At 64.9% G+C, this 20,754-nt stretch overlaps 6 non-coding genes across 6 annotated transcripts; all 6 read left to right on the top strand.

The window, feature by feature from the left end:
• The first annotated feature begins 522 nt into the window (after positions 1-522).
• On the top strand, positions 523-641 carry LOC143273622 (5S ribosomal RNA). Its single transcript, XR_013051805.1, has one exon. It is a non-coding gene; the product is annotated as a 5S ribosomal RNA (ribosomal RNA).
• A 3,682-nt stretch (positions 642-4,323) lies between these two features.
• LOC143273620 (5S ribosomal RNA) lies at positions 4,324-4,442 on the top strand. Its single transcript, XR_013051803.1, has one exon. It is a non-coding gene; the product is annotated as a 5S ribosomal RNA (ribosomal RNA).
• Positions 4,443-8,120: 3,678 nt separating this feature from the next.
• LOC143273619 (5S ribosomal RNA) lies at positions 8,121-8,239 on the top strand. The gene has a single exon (XR_013051802.1). It is a non-coding gene; the product is annotated as a 5S ribosomal RNA (ribosomal RNA).
• A 3,677-nt stretch (positions 8,240-11,916) lies between these two features.
• LOC143273618 (5S ribosomal RNA) lies at positions 11,917-12,035 on the top strand. The gene has a single exon (XR_013051801.1). It is a non-coding gene; the product is annotated as a 5S ribosomal RNA (ribosomal RNA).
• A 3,686-nt stretch (positions 12,036-15,721) lies between these two features.
• On the top strand, positions 15,722-15,840 carry LOC143273638 (5S ribosomal RNA). Its single transcript, XR_013051821.1, has one exon. It is a non-coding gene; the product is annotated as a 5S ribosomal RNA (ribosomal RNA).
• A 3,675-nt stretch (positions 15,841-19,515) lies between these two features.
• On the top strand, positions 19,516-19,634 carry LOC143273617 (5S ribosomal RNA). The gene has a single exon (XR_013051800.1). It is a non-coding gene; the product is annotated as a 5S ribosomal RNA (ribosomal RNA).
• The last annotated feature ends 1,120 nt before the right edge of the window (positions 19,635-20,754 follow it).

Raw genomic sequence — 20,754 nt, 5'->3', positions numbered from 1 at the left:
GGAGGGCTCCAACCTGCTTGGCACAAAGACCAGGGGCTGGCTACCTGGCAACGGGTGGGGCGAGTCGCGGAACCAAGGCAGCCCCTGCCCTGGAAGGAAGAAGGTCCTGAGGCTTCAGCGCCCGCAGCCGTGGAAAGCCGAGCGGGGGAGCGGGAGGTGCGGGCGCGTGCACACCGGACCCGCCCGAGGCCCAGGGAGAGGGAGGAGCAGGCTTGCGGGCGAGCCAAGGTGCCAGGGGCCCGCCGGGTGTGCCCGGTGGGAGAGTGCGTCCGGCCGATGAAGCAGGACCGGGAGAGGAGAAGGTCCCGGGGAAACGCTGGCCACTGCCGGCCCTGGGCCCCCGCTGCGGGCCACGGACCACGGGCCACGGAGGCGGGCAGAGGGCTGAGGAGGGCCTCGCTGGCGTGCCGTCGCGTTGAGGGTGGGGCGCGAGCCGGGCTCAGGGGCGGCGGGTGGGTGGGTGAGCTGCTGAGGGCAGCGGCGGAGGTGAGGCTCTTGAGGCTCCGCGGGCCGGGCGCCATCGTCTACGGCCATACCACCCTGAACGCGCCCGATCTCGTCTGATCTCGGAAGCTAAGCAGGGTCCGGCCTGGTTAGTACTTGGATGGGAGACCGCCTGGGAATACCGGGTGCTGTAGGCTTTTTTTTTTGCCTTTGCCCCTTTTGGCCTTTGAAAGGCAGGCCCTTTGCGGCCGCGGGCCCCCATGGGGCGGGCCCCCGGACCCCTCCGCCTCCGCCTCCGCCTCCCACTCCCCCTCGCCCGCAAGGCTGCCAATTCGCCCGGCCATCGCAGCCCTCAGGCACGCTGCCAACCCACCGGGGGAAACACCCGAGTGGGGTTCCCAGGACCCCAGAAGAAGCTAAGATTCACATGAGAGAGGCAGGTCTCGCCTGACAGGCAGCCCAGGCTAGCCTTGCCCTCCACCAACCGGGGCTCCATCGCACCTGGCTGCCTGCCTGGCTCCACAGGCGGGGGTCTGGGAGGAGGACACTCCGGGTCCCGGCACGGGGGTGGGGTGGGGGGACAGATCCGCCCACCACCTCCACACAGCCCACCGCTTGGAAGCAGTCCCAGAGGAACCAGGCTCCCACCCGAGCCCTCCACCACGCCCACCTCCCCCACTAGGAGCCCCCACGGGATGGGGTGGTGGTGCCCAGGGGCGTGCCTACGGGCCTGCCTGCCTGCCTTCCTGCCTCCCTGAGTGTGTTTACTTTGGGTGCGTGCATTGCTGTGGATATTACTCTATGTAAATAAAACACTGATGGCCAGTGACCAGGCAGGAAGTATAGGCGGGACAAAGAGAGAGGAGAATTGGGGAAACAGGAAGAAGGAGGGAGAGACACTGCAGCCACCGCCAGGAGAAGAGCATGTAAAGAAGCCGGTAAGCCACCAGCCACGTGGCAAGCTATAGATTTATAAAAATGGGTTAATTTAAGATATAAGAACAGTTAACAAGAAGCCTGCCACGGCCATACAGTTTATAAGTGATACAAGCGTCTGAGTGATTATTTTATAAGTGGATTGTGGGACTGCGGGGCTTGGGGAACCTGGAGAGAAGCTCTCCAGCAACATGCACAGGTGAGTAGGCCCGTGTGGGAGTGCGTGTGGGCCTGTGTGCGTGTGTGCTTGTGTGCGTGTGTGCGTGTGTGTGTGTGTCTGTGTGTTCGGATCGGCCGCATTGTCATCTTGTGTGCCTGTGTAGCCTCATTCCTGCATCCTTGCATGTTTTGTGTGTTGGGGGGGGGATCTCACGCAAGTGTATGTGTGTGTGTGTGTGTGTGTGTGTGTGTGTGTGTGTTCCTGCGGGCGCACACGCACGCGGGCCTCTGTGCCTGCAGGCACCCTGGCTCGTGCGTGGGTGTCTGTGTGTGTGCGCGTGCGTGCGTGTGCGGGGGCACACATGCCCGAGTGTGTTTCCGTGTGGGCGAGCGTGTGTGTGGAGGTCTACGTGTGTGCGTGCATGAGTGTGAGTCCACGTGAAGCGGTGCCCTGGGGGGCTGCGACGTGTCCGTGGGTGTGGCTGCGCGTGTCGCCGGTGGGATGGGATGCCAGAGAGCCACAGTTGGTTGCTTCCCGAGCCCGACCCGAGGGGCCAAGGCCTGGGCGCAGGCCAGTAGAGGAGTCAGTCAGTAGTGCGGTGGCCGAGCAGAGGACCCGGGTCCAAGATGGGCCCGACCTGGAACCTAGTGGTCCCAGGGCAAGAGGAAGTCACGGGTCAGGCGCTGTCCCACTAAGGCGCCGGCGTCGGAGGCGGTGGCGGCGGTGCGGGAATTCTCTGTCTGTCGCGGAAGCAGGTCCCCCAGAGCGGAGGGGTCCGTGCTGGGGTTTGAGAGGCCATCAGACCCCCGGCACACAGTCCGGTCCAGCCGCGCGACCTTCGTCGCGCCCGCTCAGACCCTTGGCTCTTCCGTGATGGAGGCAGCTTTGGATGGGTGCGTGGCCGGGTGGCCGCGGGGCAGTAAGAGAATTCTGGCCCCGTGACCCGCCTCTACCCCCAACGTCCACGGAGCTGAGCGCCAAAGAGACCCGTGTTCCAACCTGCCCTGGACATCCTTGCCCGTTTATGTGTGTGTGGCGAGGCTCGGGCTCCGTGTCTGGGTGTGGATGTGTGCACGAGTGTGCGCATGTTTGTGCCTCTGGTTTTGTACGCTCTGGCTTGGCTGTGCGGCCGTCCCTCCTTGCTAGAGCACGGGTGCTCGCTCCATCCAGTGAAGACAGACAGACAGACAGACAGACTTTGTGGCTGCAGGGCCCTGCCCGAGCTGTCTCATCCATTGGCAAGGGAAGATGTTCCCGAGGAGTCGGGGCCTAGACACACGCTTCCTTCCTCGTCCGGGACTCTCCAGAGGACAGTACTCTCCACAGGCAAGGTGGGAGGAGGCCCGCTGGCCGGGTGGGACCGAGGATAGATAGTCCAAGAGACGCCTGGCCCGGACGGGACCCGCCTCTGCCCCCACCGTGCACGCGCAGAGCGCCAAGACCCAAGTTCCAAGTTCGCTGGGACCCATGGGCGCAGGATCATCTTGCGCGCCTTCGCCTTCCAGCGAGACATTCTCCCTTCTCCCGGGCGGGCGGGCTGAGCGGGGCGGCTCATCATCATCGCTGCCGCCGCCGCCGCCGCCGCCGCCGCCGCCGCCGCCGCCGCCGCTTCCCGGGGAGGGAGGCTTCTGCCACGGAGGAATGGATGGACGGGTTCTCCGTGGGGGTGGGGTGGGGGTGGGGGCAGAACCTGGAGCCCACGAGCTGGCATTCCAAGTTCCAGAGAGGGAACCAAGGTCCATCCAGGAGGTAGGGAAGGGTGTGTGAATGGGCGTGCATGTGTGTGTGTGTGCGTGTGTGTTTGTGCATGCCTTTGTGTGTGTGTGTGTGTGTGTGTGTGTGTGTCTGTCTGTCTGTCTGTCTGTCTGTCTGTGTCTGTCTGTGTCTCCTGGGGAGAGGAGGAAGAGGAGTAGGAAGGAGCAACGGGGGGGAGGAGGAGGAGGAGGAGGAGGAGGAGGAGAAGCCGACAGTTCCCCAAGGTGAGAGATGACAGTCGGTGCGAGCACCCCATCCGTCCAGGCACCACCTCGGGGCAGCACCGTCAGGAGGGTGAGCACCCTGTCTGGACGGGTGGATGACCCACCCGAAGGATCCGGCCGCCTTGCCTGCGCCTCCCTGGGCACCTCCCCTCCCCGGGAAGCCAGGAAAGAAAGTGGCAGAGCGCAGCCCGGGCAGGGCCACCCTCACCCCCACTCCCCACCCCCCCACCTCCACCTCCCCACCAGGACCCCCGAAGGCACAGAAATGGCCTGCAGGTCAGAGGAGGGCTCCAACCTGCTTGGCACAAAGACCAGGGGCTGGCTACCTGGCAACGGGTGGGGCGAGTCGCGGAACCAAGGCAGCCCCTGCCCTGGAAGGAAGAAGGTCCTGAGGCTTCAGCGCCCGCAGCCGTGGAAAGCCGAGCGGGGGAGCGGGAGGTGCGGGCGCGTGCACACCGGACCCGCCCGAGGCCCAGGGAGAGGGAGGAGCAGGCTTGCGGGCGAGCCAAGGTGCCAGGGGCCCGCCGGGTGTGCCCGGTGGGAGAGTGCGTCCGGCCGATGAAGCAGGACCGGGAGAGGAGAAGGTCCCGGGGAAACGCTGGCCACTGCCGGCCCTGGGCCCCCGCTGCGGGCCACGGACCACGGGCCACGGAGGCGGGCAGAGGGCTGAGGAGGGCCTCGCTGGCGTGCCGTCGCGTTGAGGGTGGGGCGCGAGCCGGGCTCAGGGGCGGCGGGTGGGTGGGTGAGCTGCTGAGGGCAGCGGCGGAGGTGAGGCTCTTGAGGCTCCGCGGGCCGGGCGCCATCGTCTACGGCCATACCACCCTGAACGCGCCCGATCTCGTCTGATCTCGGAAGCTAAGCAGGGTCCGGCCTGGTTAGTACTTGGATGGGAGACCGCCTGGGAATACCGGGTGCTGTAGGCTTTTTTTTTTGCCTTTGCCCCTTTTGGCCTTTGAAAGGCAGGCCCTTTGCGGCCGCGGGCCCCCATGGGGCGGGCCCCCGGACCCCTCCGCCTCCGCCTCCGCCTCCCACTCCCCCTCGCCCGCAAGGCTGCCAATTCGCCCGGCCATCGCAGCCCTCAGGCACGCTGCCAACCCACCGGGGGAAACACCCGAGTGGGGTTCCCAGGACCCCAGAAGAAGCTAAGATTCACATGAGAGAGGCAGGTCTCGCCTGACAGGCAGCCCAGGCTAGCCTTGCCCTCCACCAACCGGGGCTCCATCGCACCTGGCTGCCTGCCTGGCTCCACAGGCGGGGGTCTGGGAGGAGGACACTCCGGGTCCCGGCACGGGGGTGGGGTGGGGGGACAGATCCGCCCACCACCTCCACACAGCCCACCGCTTGGAAGCAGTCCCAGAGGAACCAGGCTCCCACCCGAGCCCTCCACCACGCCCACCTCCCCCACTAGGAGCCCCCACGGGATGGGGTGGTGGTGCCCAGGGGCGTGCCTACGGGCCTGCCTGCCTGCCTTCCTGCCTCCCTGAGTGTGTTTACTTTGGGTGCGTGCATTGCTGTGGATATTACTCTATGTAAATAAAACACTGATGGCCAGTGACCAGGCAGGAAGTATAGGCGGGACAAAGAGAGAGGAGAATTGGGGAAACAGGAAGAAGGAGGGAGAGACACTGCAGCCACCGCCAGGAGAAGAGCATGTAAAGAAGCCGGTAAGCCACCAGCCACGTGGCAAGCTATAGATTTATAAAAATGGGTTAATTTAAGATATAAGAACAGTTAACAAGAAGCCTGCCACGGCCATACAGTTTATAAGTGATACAAGCGTCTGAGTGATTATTTTATAAGTGGATTGTGGGACTGCGGGGCTTGGGGAACCTGGAGAGAAGCTCTCCAGCAACATGCACAGGTGAGTAGGCCCGTGTGGGAGTGCGTGTGGGCCTGTGTGCGTGTGTGCTTGTGTGCGTGTGTGCGTGTGTGTGTGTGTCTGTGTGTTCGGATCGGCCGCATTGTCATCTTGTGTGCCTGTGTAGCCTCATTCCTGCATCCTTGCATGTTTTGTGTGTTGGGGGGGGGATCTCACGCAAGTGTATGTGTGTGTGTGTGTGTGTGTGTGTGTGTGTGTGTTCCTGCGGGCGCACACGCACGCGGGCCTCTGTGCCTGCAGGCACCCTGGCTCGTGCGTGGGTGTCTGTGTGTGTGCGCGTGCGTGCGTGTGCGGGGGCACACATGCCCGAGTGTGTTTCCGTGTGGGCGAGCGTGTGTGTGGAGGTCTACGTGTGTGCGTGCATGAGTGTGAGTCCACGTGAAGCGGTGCCCTGGGGGGCTGCGACGTGTCCGTGGGTGTGGCTGCGCGTGTCGCCGGTGGGATGGGATGCCAGAGAGCCACAGTTGGTTGCTTCCCGAGCCCGACCCGAGGGGCCAAGGCCTGGGCGCAGGCCAGTAGAGGAGTCAGTCAGTAGTGCGGTGGCCGAGCAGAGGACCCGGGTCCAAGATGGGCCCGACCTGGAACCTAGTGGTCCCAGGGCAAGAGGAAGTCACGGGTCAGGCGCTGTCCCACTAAGGCGCCGGCGTCGGAGGCGGTGGCGGCGGTGCGGGAATTCTCTGTCTGTCGCGGAAGCAGGTCCCCCAGAGCGGAGGGGTCCGTGCTGGGGTTTGAGAGGCCATCAGACCCCCGGCACACAGTCCGGTCCAGCCGCGCGACCTTCGTCGCGCCCGCTCAGACCCTTGGCTCTTCCGTGATGGAGGCAGCTTTGGATGGGTGCGTGGCCGGGTGGCCGCGGGGCAGTAAGAGAATTCTGGCCCCGTGACCCGCCTCTACCCCCAACGTCCACGGAGCTGAGCGCCAAAGAGACCCGTGTTCCAACCTGCCCTGGACATCCTTGCCCGTTTATGTGTGTGTGGCGAGGCTCGGGCTCCGTGTCTGGGTGTGGATGTGTGCACGAGTGTGCGCATGTTTGTGCCTCTGGTTTTGTACGCTCTGGCTTGGCTGTGCGGCCGTCCCTCCTTGCTAGAGCACGGGTGCTCGCTCCATCCAGTGAAGACAGACAGACAGACAGACAGACTTTGTGGCTGCAGGGCCCTGCCCGAGCTGTCTCATCCATTGGCAAGGGAAGATGTTCCCGAGGAGTCGGGGCCTAGACACACGCTTCCTTCCTCGTCCGGGACTCTCCAGAGGACAGTACTCTCCACAGGCAAGGTGGGAGGAGGCCCGCTGGCCGGGTGGGACCGAGGATAGATAGTCCAAGAGACGCCTGGCCCGGACGGGACCCGCCTCTGCCCCCACCGTGCACGCGCAGAGCGCCAAGACCCAAGTTCCAAGTTCGCTGGGACCCATGGGCGCAGGATCATCTTGCGCGCCTTCGCCTTCCAGCGAGACATTCTCCCTTCTCCCGGGCGGGCGGGCTGAGCGGGGCGGCTCATCATCATCGCTGCCGCCGCCGCCGCCGCCGCCGCCGCCGCCGCCGCCGCCGCCGCTTCCCGGGGAGGGAGGCTTCTGCCACGGAGGAATGGATGGACGGGTTCTCCGTGGGGGTGGGGTGGGGGTGGGGGCAGAACCTGGAGCCCACGAGCTGGCATTCCAAGTTCCAGAGAGGGAACCAAGGTCCATCCAGGAGGTAGGGAAGGGTGTGTGAATGGGCGTGCATGTGTGTGTGTGTGCGTGTGTGTTTGTGCATGCCTTTGTGTGTGTGTGTGTGTGTGTGTGTGTGTCTGTCTGTCTGTCTGTCTGTCTGTCTGTGTCTGTCTGTGTCTCCTGGGGAGAGGAGGAAGAGGAGTAGGAAGGAGCAACGGGGGGGAGGAGGAGGAGGAGGAGGAGGAGGAGGAGAAGCCGACAGTTCCCCAAGGTGAGAGATGACAGTCGGTGCGAGCACCCCATCCGTCCAGGCACCACCTCGGGGCAGCACCGTCAGGAGGGTGAGCACCCTGTCTGGACGGGTGGATGACCCACCCGAAGGATCCGGCCGCCTTGCCTGCGCCTCCCTGGGCACCTCCCCTCCCCGGGAAGCCAGGAAAGAAAGTGGCAGAGCGCAGCCCGGGCAGGGCCACCCTCACCCCCACTCCCCACCCCCCCACCTCCACCTCCCCACCAGGACCCCCGAAGGCACAGAAATGGCCTGCAGGTCAGAGGAGGGCTCCAACCTGCTTGGCACAAAGACCAGGGGCTGGCTACCTGGCAACGGGTGGGGCGAGTCGCGGAACCAAGGCAGCCCCTGCCCTGGAAGGAAGAAGGTCCTGAGGCTTCAGCGCCCGCAGCCGTGGAAAGCCGAGCGGGGGAGCGGGAGGTGCGGGCGCGTGCACACCGGACCCGCCCGAGGCCCAGGGAGAGGGAGGAGCAGGCTTGCGGGCGAGCCAAGGTGCCAGGGGCCCGCCGGGTGTGCCCGGTGGGAGAGTGCGTCCGGCCGATGAAGCAGGACCGGGAGAGGAGAAGGTCCCGGGGAAACGCTGGCCACTGCCGGCCCTGGGCCCCCGCTGCGGGCCACGGACCACGGGCCACGGAGGCGGGCAGAGGGCTGAGGAGGGCCTCGCTGGCGTGCCGTCGCGTTGAGGGTGGGGCGCGAGCCGGGCTCAGGGGCGGCGGGTGGGTGGGTGAGCTGCTGAGGGCAGCGGCGGAGGTGAGGCTCTTGAGGCTCCGCGGGCCGGGCGCCATCGTCTACGGCCATACCACCCTGAACGCGCCCGATCTCGTCTGATCTCGGAAGCTAAGCAGGGTCCGGCCTGGTTAGTACTTGGATGGGAGACCGCCTGGGAATACCGGGTGCTGTAGGCTTTTTTTTTTGCCTTTGCCCCTTTTGGCCTTTGAAAGGCAGGCCCTTTGCGGCCGCGGGCCCCCATGGGGCGGGCCCCCGGACCCCTCCGCCTCCGCCTCCGCCTCCCACTCCCCCTCGCCCGCAAGGCTGCCAATTCGCCCGGCCATCGCAGCCCTCAGGCACGCTGCCAACCCACCGGGGGAAACACCCGAGTGGGGTTCCCAGGACCCCAGAAGAAGCTAAGATTCACATGAGAGAGGCAGGTCTCGCCTGACAGGCAGCCCAGGCTAGCCTTGCCCTCCACCAACCGGGGCTCCATCGCACCTGGCTGCCTGCCTGGCTCCACAGGCGGGGGTCTGGGAGGAGGACACTCCGGGTCCCGGCACGGGGGTGGGGTGGGGGGACAGATCCGCCCACCACCTCCACACAGCCCACCGCTTGGAAGCAGTCCCAGAGGAACCAGGCTCCCACCCGAGCCCTCCACCACGCCCACCTCCCCCACTAGGAGCCCCCACGGGATGGGGTGGTGGTGCCCAGGGGCGTGCCTACGGGCCTGCCTGCCTGCCTTCCTGCCTCCCTGAGTGTGTTTACTTTGGGTGCGTGCATTGCTGTGGATATTACTCTATGTAAATAAAACACTGATGGCCAGTGACCAGGCAGGAAGTATAGGCGGGACAAAGAGAGAGGAGAATTGGGGAAACAGGAAGAAGGAGGGAGAGACACTGCAGCCACCGCCAGGAGAAGAGCATGTAAAGAAGCCGGTAAGCCACCAGCCACGTGGCAAGCTATAGATTTATAAAAATGGGTTAATTTAAGATATAAGAACAGTTAACAAGAAGCCTGCCACGGCCATACAGTTTATAAGTGATACAAGCGTCTGAGTGATTATTTTATAAGTGGATTGTGGGACTGCGGGGCTTGGGGAACCTGGAGAGAAGCTCTCCAGCAACATGCACAGGTGAGTAGGCCCGTGTGGGAGTGCGTGTGGGCCTGTGTGCGTGTGTGCTTGTGTGCGTGTGTGCGTGTGTGTGTGTGTCTGTGTGTTCGGATCGGCCGCATTGTCATCTTGTGTGCCTGTGTAGCCTCATTCCTGCATCCTTGCATGTTTTGTGTGTTGGGGGGGGGATCTCACGCAAGTGTATGTGTGTGTGTGTGTGTGTGTGTGTGTGTGTGTGTGTTCCTGCGGGCGCACACGCACGCGGGCCTCTGTGCCTGCAGGCACCCTGGCTCGTGCGTGGGTGTCTGTGTGTGTGCGCGTGCGTGCGTGTGCGGGGGCACACATGCCCGAGTGTGTTTCCGTGTGGGCGAGCGTGTGTGTGGAGGTCTACGTGTGTGCGTGCATGAGTGTGAGTCCACGTGAAGCGGTGCCCTGGGGGGCTGCGACGTGTCCGTGGGTGTGGCTGCGCGTGTCGCCGGTGGGATGGGATGCCAGAGAGCCACAGTTGGTTGCTTCCCGAGCCCGACCCGAGGGGCCAAGGCCTGGGCGCAGGCCAGTAGAGGAGTCAGTCAGTAGTGCGGTGGCCGAGCAGAGGACCCGGGTCCAAGATGGGCCCGACCTGGAACCTAGTGGTCCCAGGGCAAGAGGAAGTCTCGGCTCAGGCGCTGTCCCACTAAGGCGCCGGCGTCGGAGGCGGGTGGCGGCGGTGCGGGAATTCTCTGTCTGTCGCGGAAGCAGGTCCCCCAGAGCGGAGGGGTCCGTGCTAGGGTTTGAGAGGCCATCAGACCCCCGGCACACAGTCCGGTCCAGCCGCGCGACCTTCGTCGCGCCCGCTCAGACCCTTGGCTCTTCCGTGATGGAGGCAGCTTTGGATGGGTGCGTGGCCGGGTGGCCGCGGGGCAGTAAGAGAATTCTGGCCCCGTGACCCGCCTCTACCCCCAACGTCCACGGAGCTGAGCGCCAAAGAGACCCGTGTTCCAACCTGCCCTGGACATCCTTGCCCGTTTATGTGTGTGTGGCGAGGCTCGGGCTCCGTGTCTGGGTGTGGATGTGTGCACGAGTGTGCGCATGTTTGTGCCTCTGGTTTTGTACGCTCTGGCTTGGCTGTGCGGCCGTCCCTCCTTGCTAGAGCACGGGTGCTCGCTCCATCCAGTGAAGACAGACAGACAGACAGACAGACTTTGTGGCTGCAGGGCCCTGCCCGAGCTGTCTCATCCATTGGCAAGGGAAGATGTTCCCGAGGAGTCGGGGCCTAGACACACGCTTCCTTCCTCGTCCGGGACTCTCCAGAGGACAGTACTCTCCACAGGCAAGGTGGGAGGAGGCCCGCTGGCCGGGTGGGACCGAGGATAGATAGTCCAAGAGACGCCTGGCCCGGACGGGACCCGCCTCTGCCCCCACCGTGCACGCGCAGAGCGCCAAGACCCAAGTTCCAAGTTCGCTGGGACCCATGGGCGCAGGATCATCTTGCGCGCCTTCGCCTTCCAGCGAGACATTCTCCCTTCTCCCGGGCGGGCGGGCTGAGCGGGGCGGCTCATCATCATCGCTGCCGCCGCCGCCGCCGCCGCCGCCGCCGCCGCCGCCGCCGCCGCTTCCCGGGGAGGGAGGCTTCTGCCACGGAGGAATGGATGGACGGGTTCTCCGTGGGGGTGGGGTGGGGGTGGGGGCAGAACCTGGAGCCCACGAGCTGGCATTCCAAGTTCCAGAGAGGGAACCAAGGTCCATCCAGGAGGTAGGGAAGGGTGTGTGAATGGGCGTGCATGTGTGTGTGTGTGCGTGTGTGTTTGTGCATGCCTTTGTGTGTGTGTGTGTGTGTGTGTGTCTGTCTGTCTGTCTGTCTGTCTGTCTGTGTCTGTCTGTGTCTCCTGGGGAGAGGAGGAAGAGGAGTAGGAAGGAGCAACGGGGGGGAGGAGGAGGAGGAGGAGGAGGAGGAGGAGAAGCCGACAGTTCCCCAAGGTGAGAGATGACAGTCGGTGCGAGCACCCCATCCGTCCAGGCACCACCTCGGGGCAGCACCGTCAGGAGGGTGAGCACCCTGTCTGGACGGGTGGATGACCCACCCGAAGGATCCGGCCGCCTTGCCTGCGCCTCCCTGGGCACCTCCCCTCCCCGGGAAGCCAGGAAAGAAAGTGGCAGAGCGCAGCCCGGGCAGGGCCACCCTCACCCCCACTCCCCACCCCCCCACCTCCACCTCCCCACCAGGACCCCCGAAGGCACAGAAATGGCCTGCAGGTCAGAGGAGGGCTCCAACCTGCTTGGCACAAAGACCAGGGGCTGGCTACCTGGCAACGGGTGGGGCGAGTCGCGGAACCAAGGCAGCCCCTGCCCTGGAAGGAAGAAGGTCCTGAGGCTTCAGCGCCCGCAGCCGTGGAAAGCCGAGCGGGGGAGCGGGAGGTGCGGGCGCGTGCACACCGGACCCGCCCGAGGCCCAGGGAGAGGGAGGAGCAGGCTTGCGGGCGAGCCAAGGTGCCAGGGGCCCGCCGGGTGTGCCCGGTGGGAGAGTGCGTCCGGCCGATGAAGCAGGACCGGGAGAGGAGAAGGTCCCGGGGAAACGCTGGCCACTGCCGGCCCTGGGCCCCCGCTGCGGGCCACGGACCACGGGCCACGGAGGCGGGCAGAGGGCTGAGGAGGGCCTCGCTGGCGTGCCGTCGCGTTGAGGGTGGGGCGCGAGCCGGGCTCAGGGGCGGCGGGTGGGTGGGTGAGCTGCTGAGGGCAGCGGCGGAGGTGAGGCTCTTGAGGCTCCGCGGGCCGGGCGCCATCGTCTACGGCCATACCACCCTGAACGCGCCCGATCTCGTCTGATCTCGGAAGCTAAGCAGGGTCCGGCCTGGTTAGTACTTGGATGGGAGACCGCCTGGGAATACCGGGTGCTGTAGGCTTTTTTTTTTGCCTTTGCCCCTTTTGGCCTTTGAAAGGCAGGCCCTTTGCGGCCGCGGGCCCCCATGGGGCGGGCCCCCGGACCCCTCCGCCTCCGCCTCCGCCTCCCACTCCCCCTCGCCCGCAAGGCTGCCAATTCGCCCGGCCATCGCAGCCCTCAGGCACGCTGCCAACCCACCGGGGGAAACACCCGAGTGGGGTTCCCAGGACCCCAGAAGAAGCTAAGATTCACATGAGAGAGGCAGGTCTCGCCTGACAGGCAGCCCAGGCTAGCCTTGCCCTCCACCAACCGGGGCTCCATCGCACCTGGCTGCCTGCCTGGCTCCACAGGCGGGGGTCTGGGAGGAGGACACTCCGGGTCCCGGCACGGGGGTGGGGTGGGGGGACAGATCCGCCCACCACCTCCACACAGCCCACCGCTTGGAAGCAGTCCCAGAGGAACCAGGCTCCCACCCGAGCCCTCCACCACGCCCACCTCCCCCACTAGGAGCCCCCACGGGATGGGGTGGTGGTGCCCAGGGGCGTGCCTACGGGCCTGCCTGCCTGCCTTCCTGCCTCCCTGAGTGTGTTTACTTTGGGTGCGTGCATTGCTGTGGATATTACTCTATGTAAATAAAACACTGATGGCCAGTGACCAGGCAGGAAGTATAGGCGGGACAAAGAGAGAGGAGAATTGGGGAAACAGGAAGAAGGAGGGAGAGACACTGCAGCCACCGCCAGGAGAAGAGCATGTAAAGAAGCCGGTAAGCCACCAGCCACGTGGCAAGCTATAGATTTATAAAAATGGGTTAATTTAAGATATAAGAACAGTTAACAAGAAGCCTGCCACGGCCATACAGTTTATAAGTGATACAAGCGTCTGAGTGATTATTTTATAAGTGGATTGTGGGACTGCGGGGCTTGGGGAACCTGGAGAGAAGCTCTCCAGCAACATGCACAGGTGAGTAGGCCCGTGTGGGAGTGCGTGTGGGCCTGTGTGCGTGTGTGCTTGTGTGCGTGTGTGCGTGTGTGTGTGTGTCTGTGTGTTCGGATCGGCCGCATTGTCATCTTGTGTGCCTGTGTAGCCTCATTCCTGCATCCTTGCATGTTTTGTGTGTTGGGGGGGGGATCTCACGCAAGTGTATGTGTGTGTGTGTGTGTGTGTGTGTGTGTGTGTGTGTGTTCCTGCGGGCGCACACGCACGCGGGCCTCTGTGCCTGCAGGCACCCTGGCTCGTGCGTGGGTGTCTGTGTGTGTGCGCGTGCGTGCGTGTGCGGGGGCACACATGCCCGAGTGTGTTTCCGTGTGGGCGAGCGTGTGTGTGGAGGTCTACGTGTGTGCGTGCATGAGTGTGAGTCCACGTGAAGCGGTGCCCTGGGGGGCTGCGACGTGTCCGTGGGTGTGGCTGCGCGTGTCGCCGGTGGGATGGGATGCCAGAGAGCCACAGTTGGTTGCTTCCCGAGCCCGACCCGAGGGGCCAAGGCCTGGGCGCAGGCCAGTAGAGGAGTCAGTCAGTAGTGCGGTGGCCGAGCAGAGGACCCGGGTCCAAGATGGGCCCGACCTGGAACCTAGTGGTCCCAGGGCAAGAGGAAGTCTCGGCTCAGGCGCTGTCCCACTAAGGCGCCGGCGTCGGAGGCGGTGGCGGCGGTGCGGGAATTCTCTGTCTGTCGCGGAAGCAGGTCCCCCAGAGCGGAGGGGTCCGTGCTGGGGTTTGAGAGGCCATCAGACCCCCGGCACACAGTCCGGTCCAGCCGCGCGACCTTCGTCGCGCCCGCTCAGACCCTTGGCTCTTCCGTGATGGAGGCAGCTTTGGATGGGTGCGTGGCCGGGTGGCCGCGGGGCAGTAAGAGAATTCTGGCCCCGTGACCCGCCTCTACCCCCAACGTCCACGGAGCTGAGCGCCAAAGAGACCCGTGTTCCAACCTGCCCTGGACATCCTTGCCCGTTTATGTGTGTGTGGCGAGGCTCGGGCTCCGTGTCTGGGTGTGGATGTGTGCACGAGTGTGCGCATGTTTGTGCCTCTGGTTTTGTACGCTCTGGCTTGGCTGTGCGGCCGTCCCTCCTTGCTAGAGCACGGGTGCTCGCTCCATCCAGTGAAGACAGACAGACAGACAGACAGACTTTGTGGCTGCAGGGCCCTGCCCGAGCTGTCTCATCCATTGGCAAGGGAAGATGTTCCCGAGGAGTCGGGGCCTAGACACACGCTTCCTTCCTCGTCCGGGACTCTCCAGAGGACAGTACTCTCCACAGGCAAGGTGGGAGGAGGCCCGCTGGCCGGGTGGGACCGAGGATAGATAGTCCAAGAGACGCCTGGCCCGGACGGGACCCGCCTCTGCCCCCACCGTGCACGCGCAGAGCGCCAAGACCCAAGTTCCAAGTTCGCTGGGACCCATGGGCGCAGGATCATCTTGCGCGCCTTCGCCTTCCAGCGAGACATTCTCCCTTCTCCCGGGCGGGCGGGCTGAGCGGGGCGGCTCATCATCATCGCTGCCGCCGCCGCCGCCGCCGCCGCCGCCGCCGCCGCCGCCGCCGCTTCCCGGGGAGGGAGGCTTCTGCCACGGAGGAATGGATGGACGGGTTCTCCGTGGGGGTGGGGTGGGGGTGGGGGCAGAACCTGGAGCCCACGAGCTGGCATTCCAAGTTCCAGAGAGGGAACCAAGGTCCATCCAGGAGGTAGGGAAGGGTGTGTGAATGGGCGTGCATGTGTGTGTGTGTGCGTGTGTGTTTGTGCATGCCTTTGTGTGTGTGTGTGTGTGTGTGTGTCTGTCTGTCTGTCTGTCTGTCTGTCTGTCTGTCTGTGTCTGTCTGTGTCTCCTGGGGAGAGGAGGAAGAGGAGTAGGAAGGAGCAACGGGGGGGAGGAGGAGGAGGAGGAGGAGGAGGAGGAGAAGCCGACAGTTCCCCAAGGTGAGAGATGACAGTCGGTGCGAGCACCCCATCCGTCCAGGCACCACCTCGGGGCAGCACCGTCAGGAGGGTGAGCACCCTGTCTGGACGGGTGGATGACCCACCCGAAGGATCCGGCCGCCTTGCCTGCGCCTCCCTGGGCACCTCCCCTCCCCGGGAAGCCAGGAAAGAAAGTGGCAGAGCGCAGCCCGGGCAGGGCCACCCTCACCCCCACTCCCCACCCCCCCACCTCCACCTCCCCACCAGGACCCCCGAAGGCACAGAAATGGCCTGCAGGTCAGAGGAGGGCTCCAACCTGCTTGGCACAAAGACCAGGGGCTGGCTACCTGGCAACGGGTGGGGCGAGTCGCGGAACCAAGGCAGCCCCTGCCCTGGAAGGAAGAAGGTCCTGAGGCTTCAGCGCCCGCAGCCGTGGAAAGCCGAGCGGGGGAGCGGGAGGTGCGGGCGCGTGCACACCGGACCGGCCCGAGGCCCAGGGAGAGGGAGGAGCAGGCTTGCGGGCGAGCCAAGGTGCCAGGGGCCCGCCGGGTGTGCCCGGTGGGAGAGTGCGTCCGGCCGATGAAGCAGGACCGGGAGAGGAGAAGGTCCCGGGGAAACGCTGGCCACTGCCGGCCCTGGGCCCCCGCTGCGGGCCACGGACCACGGGCCACGGAGGCGGGCAGAGGGCTGAGGAGGGCCTCGCTGGCGTGCCGTCGCGTTGAGGGTGGGGCGCGAGCCGGGCTCAGGGGCGGCGGGTGGGTGGGTGAGCTGCTGAGGGCAGCGGCGGAGGTGAGGCTCTTGAGGCTCCGCGGGCCGGGCGCCATCATCTACGGCCATACCACCCTGAACGCGCCCGATCTCGTCTGATCTCGGAAGCTAAGCAGGGTCCGGCCTGGTTAGTACTTGGATGGGAGACCGCCTGGGAATACCGGGTGCTGTAGGCTTTTTTTTTGCCTTTGCCCCTTTTGGCCTTTGAAAGGCAGGCCCTTTGCGGCCGCGGGCCCCCATGGGGCGGGCCCCCGGACCCCTCCGCCTCCGCCTCCGCCTCCCACTCCCCCTCGCCCGCAAGGCTGCCAATTCGCCCGGCCATCGCAGCCCTCAGGCACGCTGCCAACCCACCGGGGGAAACACCCGAGTGGGGTTCCCAGGACCCCAGAAGAAGCTAAGATTCACATGAGAGAGGCAGGTCTCGCCTGACAGGCAGCCCAGGCTAGCCTTGCCCTCCACCAACCGGGGCTCCATCGCACCTGGCTGCCTGCCTGGCTCCACAGGCGGGGGTCTGGGAGGAGGACACTCCGGGTCCCGGCACGGGGGTGGGGTGGGGGGACAGATCCGCCCACCACCTCCACACAGCCCACCGCTTGGAAGCAGTCCCAGAGGAACCAGGCTCCCACCCGAGCCCTCCACCACGCCCACCTCCCCCACTAGGAGCCCCCACGGGATGGGGTGGTGGTGCCCAGGGGCGTGCCTACGGGCCTGCCTGCCTGCCTTCCTGCCTCCCTGAGTGTGTTTACTTTGGGTGCGTGCATTGCTGTGGATATTACTCTATGTAAATAAAACACTGATGGCCAGTGACCAGGCAGGAAGTATAGGCGGGACAAAGAGAGAGGAGAATTGGGGAAACAGGAAGAAGGAGGGAGAGACACTGCAGCCACCGCCAGGAGAAGAGCATGTAAAGAAGCCGGTAAGCCACCAGCCACGTGGCAAGCTATAGATTTATAAAAATGGGTTAATTTAAGATATAAGAACAGTTAACAAGAAGCCTGCCACGGCCATACAGTTTATAAGTGATACAAGCGTCTGAGTGATTATTTTATAAGTGGATTGTGGGACTGCGGGGCTTGGGGAACCTGGAGAGAAGCTCTCCAGCAACATGCACAGGTGAGTAGGCCCGTGTGGGAGTGCGTGTGGGCCTGTGTGCGTGTGTGCTTGTGTGCGTGTGTGCGTGTGTGTGTGTGTCTGTGTGTTCGGATCGGCCGCATTGTCATCTTGTGTGCCTGTGTAGCCTCATTCCTGCATCCTTGCATGTTTTGTGTGTTGGGGGGGGGATCTCACGCAAGTGTATGTGTGTGTGTGTGTGTGTGTGTGTGTGTGTGTTCCTGCGGGCGCACACGCACGCGGGCCTCTGTGCCTGCAGGCACCCTGGCTCGTGCGTGGGTGTCTGTGTGTGTGCGCGTGCGTGCGTGTGCGGGGGCACACATGCCCGAGTGTGTTTCCGTGTGGGCGAGCGTGTGTGTGGAGGTCTACGTGTGTGCGTGCATGAGTGTGAGTCCACGTGAAGCGGTGCCCTGGGGGGCTGCGACGTGTCCGTGGGTGTGGCTGCGCGTGTCGCCGGTGGGATGGGATGCCAGAGAGCCACAGTTGGTTGCTTCCCGAGCCCGACCCGAGGGGCCAAGGCCTGGGCGCAGGCCAGTAGAGGAGTCAGTCAGTAGTGCGGTGGCCGAGCAGAGGACCCGGGTCCAAGATGGGCCCGACCTGGAACCTAGTGGTCCCAGGGCAAGAGGAAGTCACGGGTCAGGCGCTGTCCCACTGAGGCGCCGGCGTCGGAGGCGGTGGCGGCGGTGCCGGAATTCTCTGTCTGTCGCGGAAGCAGGTCCCCCAGAGCGGAGGGGTCCGTGCTGGGGTTTGAGAGGCCATCAGACCCCCGGCACACAGTCCGGTCCAGCCGCGCGACCTTCGTCGCGCCCGCTCAGACCCTTGGCTCTTCCGTGATGGAGGCAGCTTTGGATGGGTGCGTGGCCGGGTGGCCGCGGGGCAGTAAGAGAATTCTGGCCCCGTGACCCGCCTCTACCCCCAACGTCCACGGAGCTGAGCGCCAAAGAGACCCGTGTTCCAACCTGCCCTGGACATCCTTGCCCGTTTATGTGTGTGTGGCGAGGCTCGGGCTCCGTGTCTGGGTGTGGATGTGTGCACGAGTGTGCGCATGTTTGTGCCTCTGGTTTTGTACGCTCTGGCTTGGCTGTGCGGCCGTCCCTCCTTGCTAGAGCACGGGTGCTCGCTCCATCCAGTGAAGACAGACAGACAGACAGACAGACTTTGTGGCTGCAGGGCCCTGCCCGAGCTGTCTCATCCATTGGCAAGGGAAGATGTTCCCGAGGAGTCGGGGCCTAGACACACGCTTCCTTCCTCGTCCGGGACTCTCCAGAGGACAGTACTCTCCACAGGCAAGGTGGGAGGAGGCCCGCTGGCCGGGTGGGACCGAGGATAGATAGTCCAAGAGACGCCTGGCCCGGACGGGACCCGCCTCTGCCCCCACCGTGCACGCGCAGAGCGCCAAGACCCAAGTTCCAAGTTCGCTGGGACCCATGGGCGCAGGATCATCTTGCGCGCCTTCGCCTTCCAGCGAGACATTCTCCCTTCTCCCGGGCGGGCGGGCTGAGCGGGGCGGCTCATCATCATCGCTGCCGCCGCCGCCGCCGCCGCCGCCGCCGCCGCCGCCGCCGCTTCCCGGGGAGGGAGGCTTCTGCCACGGAGGAATGGATGGACGGGTTCTCCGTGGGGGTGGGGTGGGGGTGGGGGCAGAACCTGGAGCCCACGAGCTGGCATTCCAAGTTCCAGAGAGGGAACCAAGGTCCATCCAGGAGGTAGGGAAGGGTGTGTGAATGGGCGTGCATGTGTGTGTGTGTGCGTGTGTGTTTGTGCATGCCTTTGTGTGTGTGTGTGTGTGTGTGTGTGTGTGTGTCTGTCTGTCTGTCTGTCTGTCTGTGTCTGTCTGTGTCTCCTGGGGAGAGGAGGAAGAGGAGTAGGAAGGAGCAACGGGGGGGAGGAGGAGGAGGAGGAGGAGGAGGAGGAGGAGAAGCCGACAGTTCCCCAAGGTGAGAGATGACAGTCGGTGCGAGCACCCCATCCGTCCAGGCACCACCTCGGGGCAGCACCGTCAGGAGGGTGAGCACCCTGTCTGGACGGGTGGATGACCCACCCGAAGGATCCGGCCGCCTTGCCTGCGCCTCCCTGGGCACCTCCCCTCCCCGGGAAGCCAGGAAAGAAAGTGGCAGAGCGCAGCCCGGGCAGGGCCACCCTCACCCCCACTCCCCACCCCCCCACCTCCACCTCCCCACCAGGACCCCCGAAGGCACAGAAATGGCCTGCAGGTCAGAGGAGGGCTCCAACCTGCTTGGCACAAAGACCAGGGGCTGGCTACCTGGCAACGGGTGGGGCGAGTCGCGGAACCAAGGCAGCCCCTGCCCTGGAAGGAAGAAGGTCCTGAGGCTTCAGCGCCCGCAGCCGTGGAAAGCCGAGCGGGGGAGCGGGAGGTGCGGGCGCGTGCACACCGGACCCGCCCGAGGCCCAGGGAGAGGGAGGAGCAGGCTTGCGGGCGAGCCAAGGTGCCAGGGGCCCGCCGGGTGTGCCCGGTGGGAGAGTGCGTCCGGCCGATGAAGCAGGACCGGGAGAGGAGAAGGTCCCGGGGAAACGCTGGCCACTGCCGGCCCTGGGCCCCCGCTGCGGGCCACGGACCACGGGCCACGGAGGCGGGCAGAGGGCTGAGGAGGGCCTCGCTGGCGTGCCGTCGCGTTCAGGGTGGGGCGCGAGCCGGGCTCCGGGGCGGCGGGTGGGTGGGTGAGCTGCTGAGGGCAGCGGCGGAGGTGAGGCTCTTGAGGCTCCGCGGGCCGGGCGCCATCGTCTACGGCCATACCACCCTGAACGCGCCCGATCTCGTCTGATCTCGGAAGCTAAGCAGGGTCCGGCCTGGTTAGTACTTGGATGGGAGACCGCCTGGGAATACCGGGTGCTGTAGGCTTTTTTTTTTGCCTTTGCCCCTTTTGGCCTTTGAAAGGCAGGCCCTTTGCGGCCGCGGGCCCCCATGGGGCGGGCCCCCGGACCCCTCCGCCTCCGCCTCCGCCTCCCACTCCCCCTCGCCCGCAAGGCTGCCAATTCGCCCGGCCATCGCAGCCCTCAGGCACGCTGCCAACCCACCGGGGGAAACACCCGAGTGGGGTTCCCAGGACCCCAGAAGAAGCTAAGATTCACATGAGAGAGGCAGGTCTCGCCTGACAGGCAGCCCAGGCTAGCCTTGCCCTCCACCAACCGGGGCTCCATCGCACCTGGCTGCCTGCCTGGCTCCACAGGCGGGGGTCTGGGAGGAGGACACTCCGGGTCCCGGCACGGGGGTGGGGTGGGGGGACAGATCCGCCCACCACCTCCACACAGCCCACCGCTTGGAAGCAGTCCCAGAGGAACCAGGCTCCCACCCGAGCCCTCCACCACGCCCACCTCCCCCACTAGGAGCCCCCACGGGATGGGGTGGTGGTGCCCAGGGGCGTGCCTACGGGCCTGCCTGCCTGCCTTCCTGCCTCCCTGAGTGTGTTTACTTTGGGTGCGTGCATTGCTGTGGATATTACTCTATGTAAATAAAACACTGATGGCCAGTGACCAGGCAGGAAGTATAGGCGGGACAAAGAGAGAGGAGAATTGGGGAAACAGGAAGAAGGAGGGAGAGACACTGCAGCCACCGCCAGGAGAAGAGCATGTAAAGAAGCCGGTAAGCCACCAGCCACGTGGCAAGCTATAGATTTATAAAAATGGGTTAATTTAAGATATAAGAACAGTTAACAAGAAGCCTGCCACGGCCATACAGTTTATAAGTGATACAAGCGTCTGAGTGATTATTTTATAAGTGGATTGTGGGACTGCGGGGCTTGGGGAACCTGGAGAGAAGCTCTCCAGCAACATGCACAGGTGAGTAGGCCCGTGTGGGAGTGCGTGTGGGCCTGTGTGCGTGTGTGCTTGTGTGCGTGTGTGCGTGTGTGTGTGTGTCTGTGTGTTCGGATCGGCCGCATTGTCATCTTGTGTGCCTGTGTAGCCTCATTCCTGCATCCTTGCATGTTTTGTGTGTTGGGGGGGGGATCTCACGCAAGTGT

This window comes from Peromyscus maniculatus, chromosome 5 (assembly GCF_049852395.1).
Source record: "Peromyscus maniculatus bairdii isolate BWxNUB_F1_BW_parent chromosome 5, HU_Pman_BW_mat_3.1, whole genome shotgun sequence".
NCBI lineage: Eukaryota > Metazoa > Chordata > Mammalia > Rodentia > Cricetidae > Peromyscus > Peromyscus maniculatus.
This window is presented reverse-complemented; position numbering and strand designations above follow the sequence as displayed.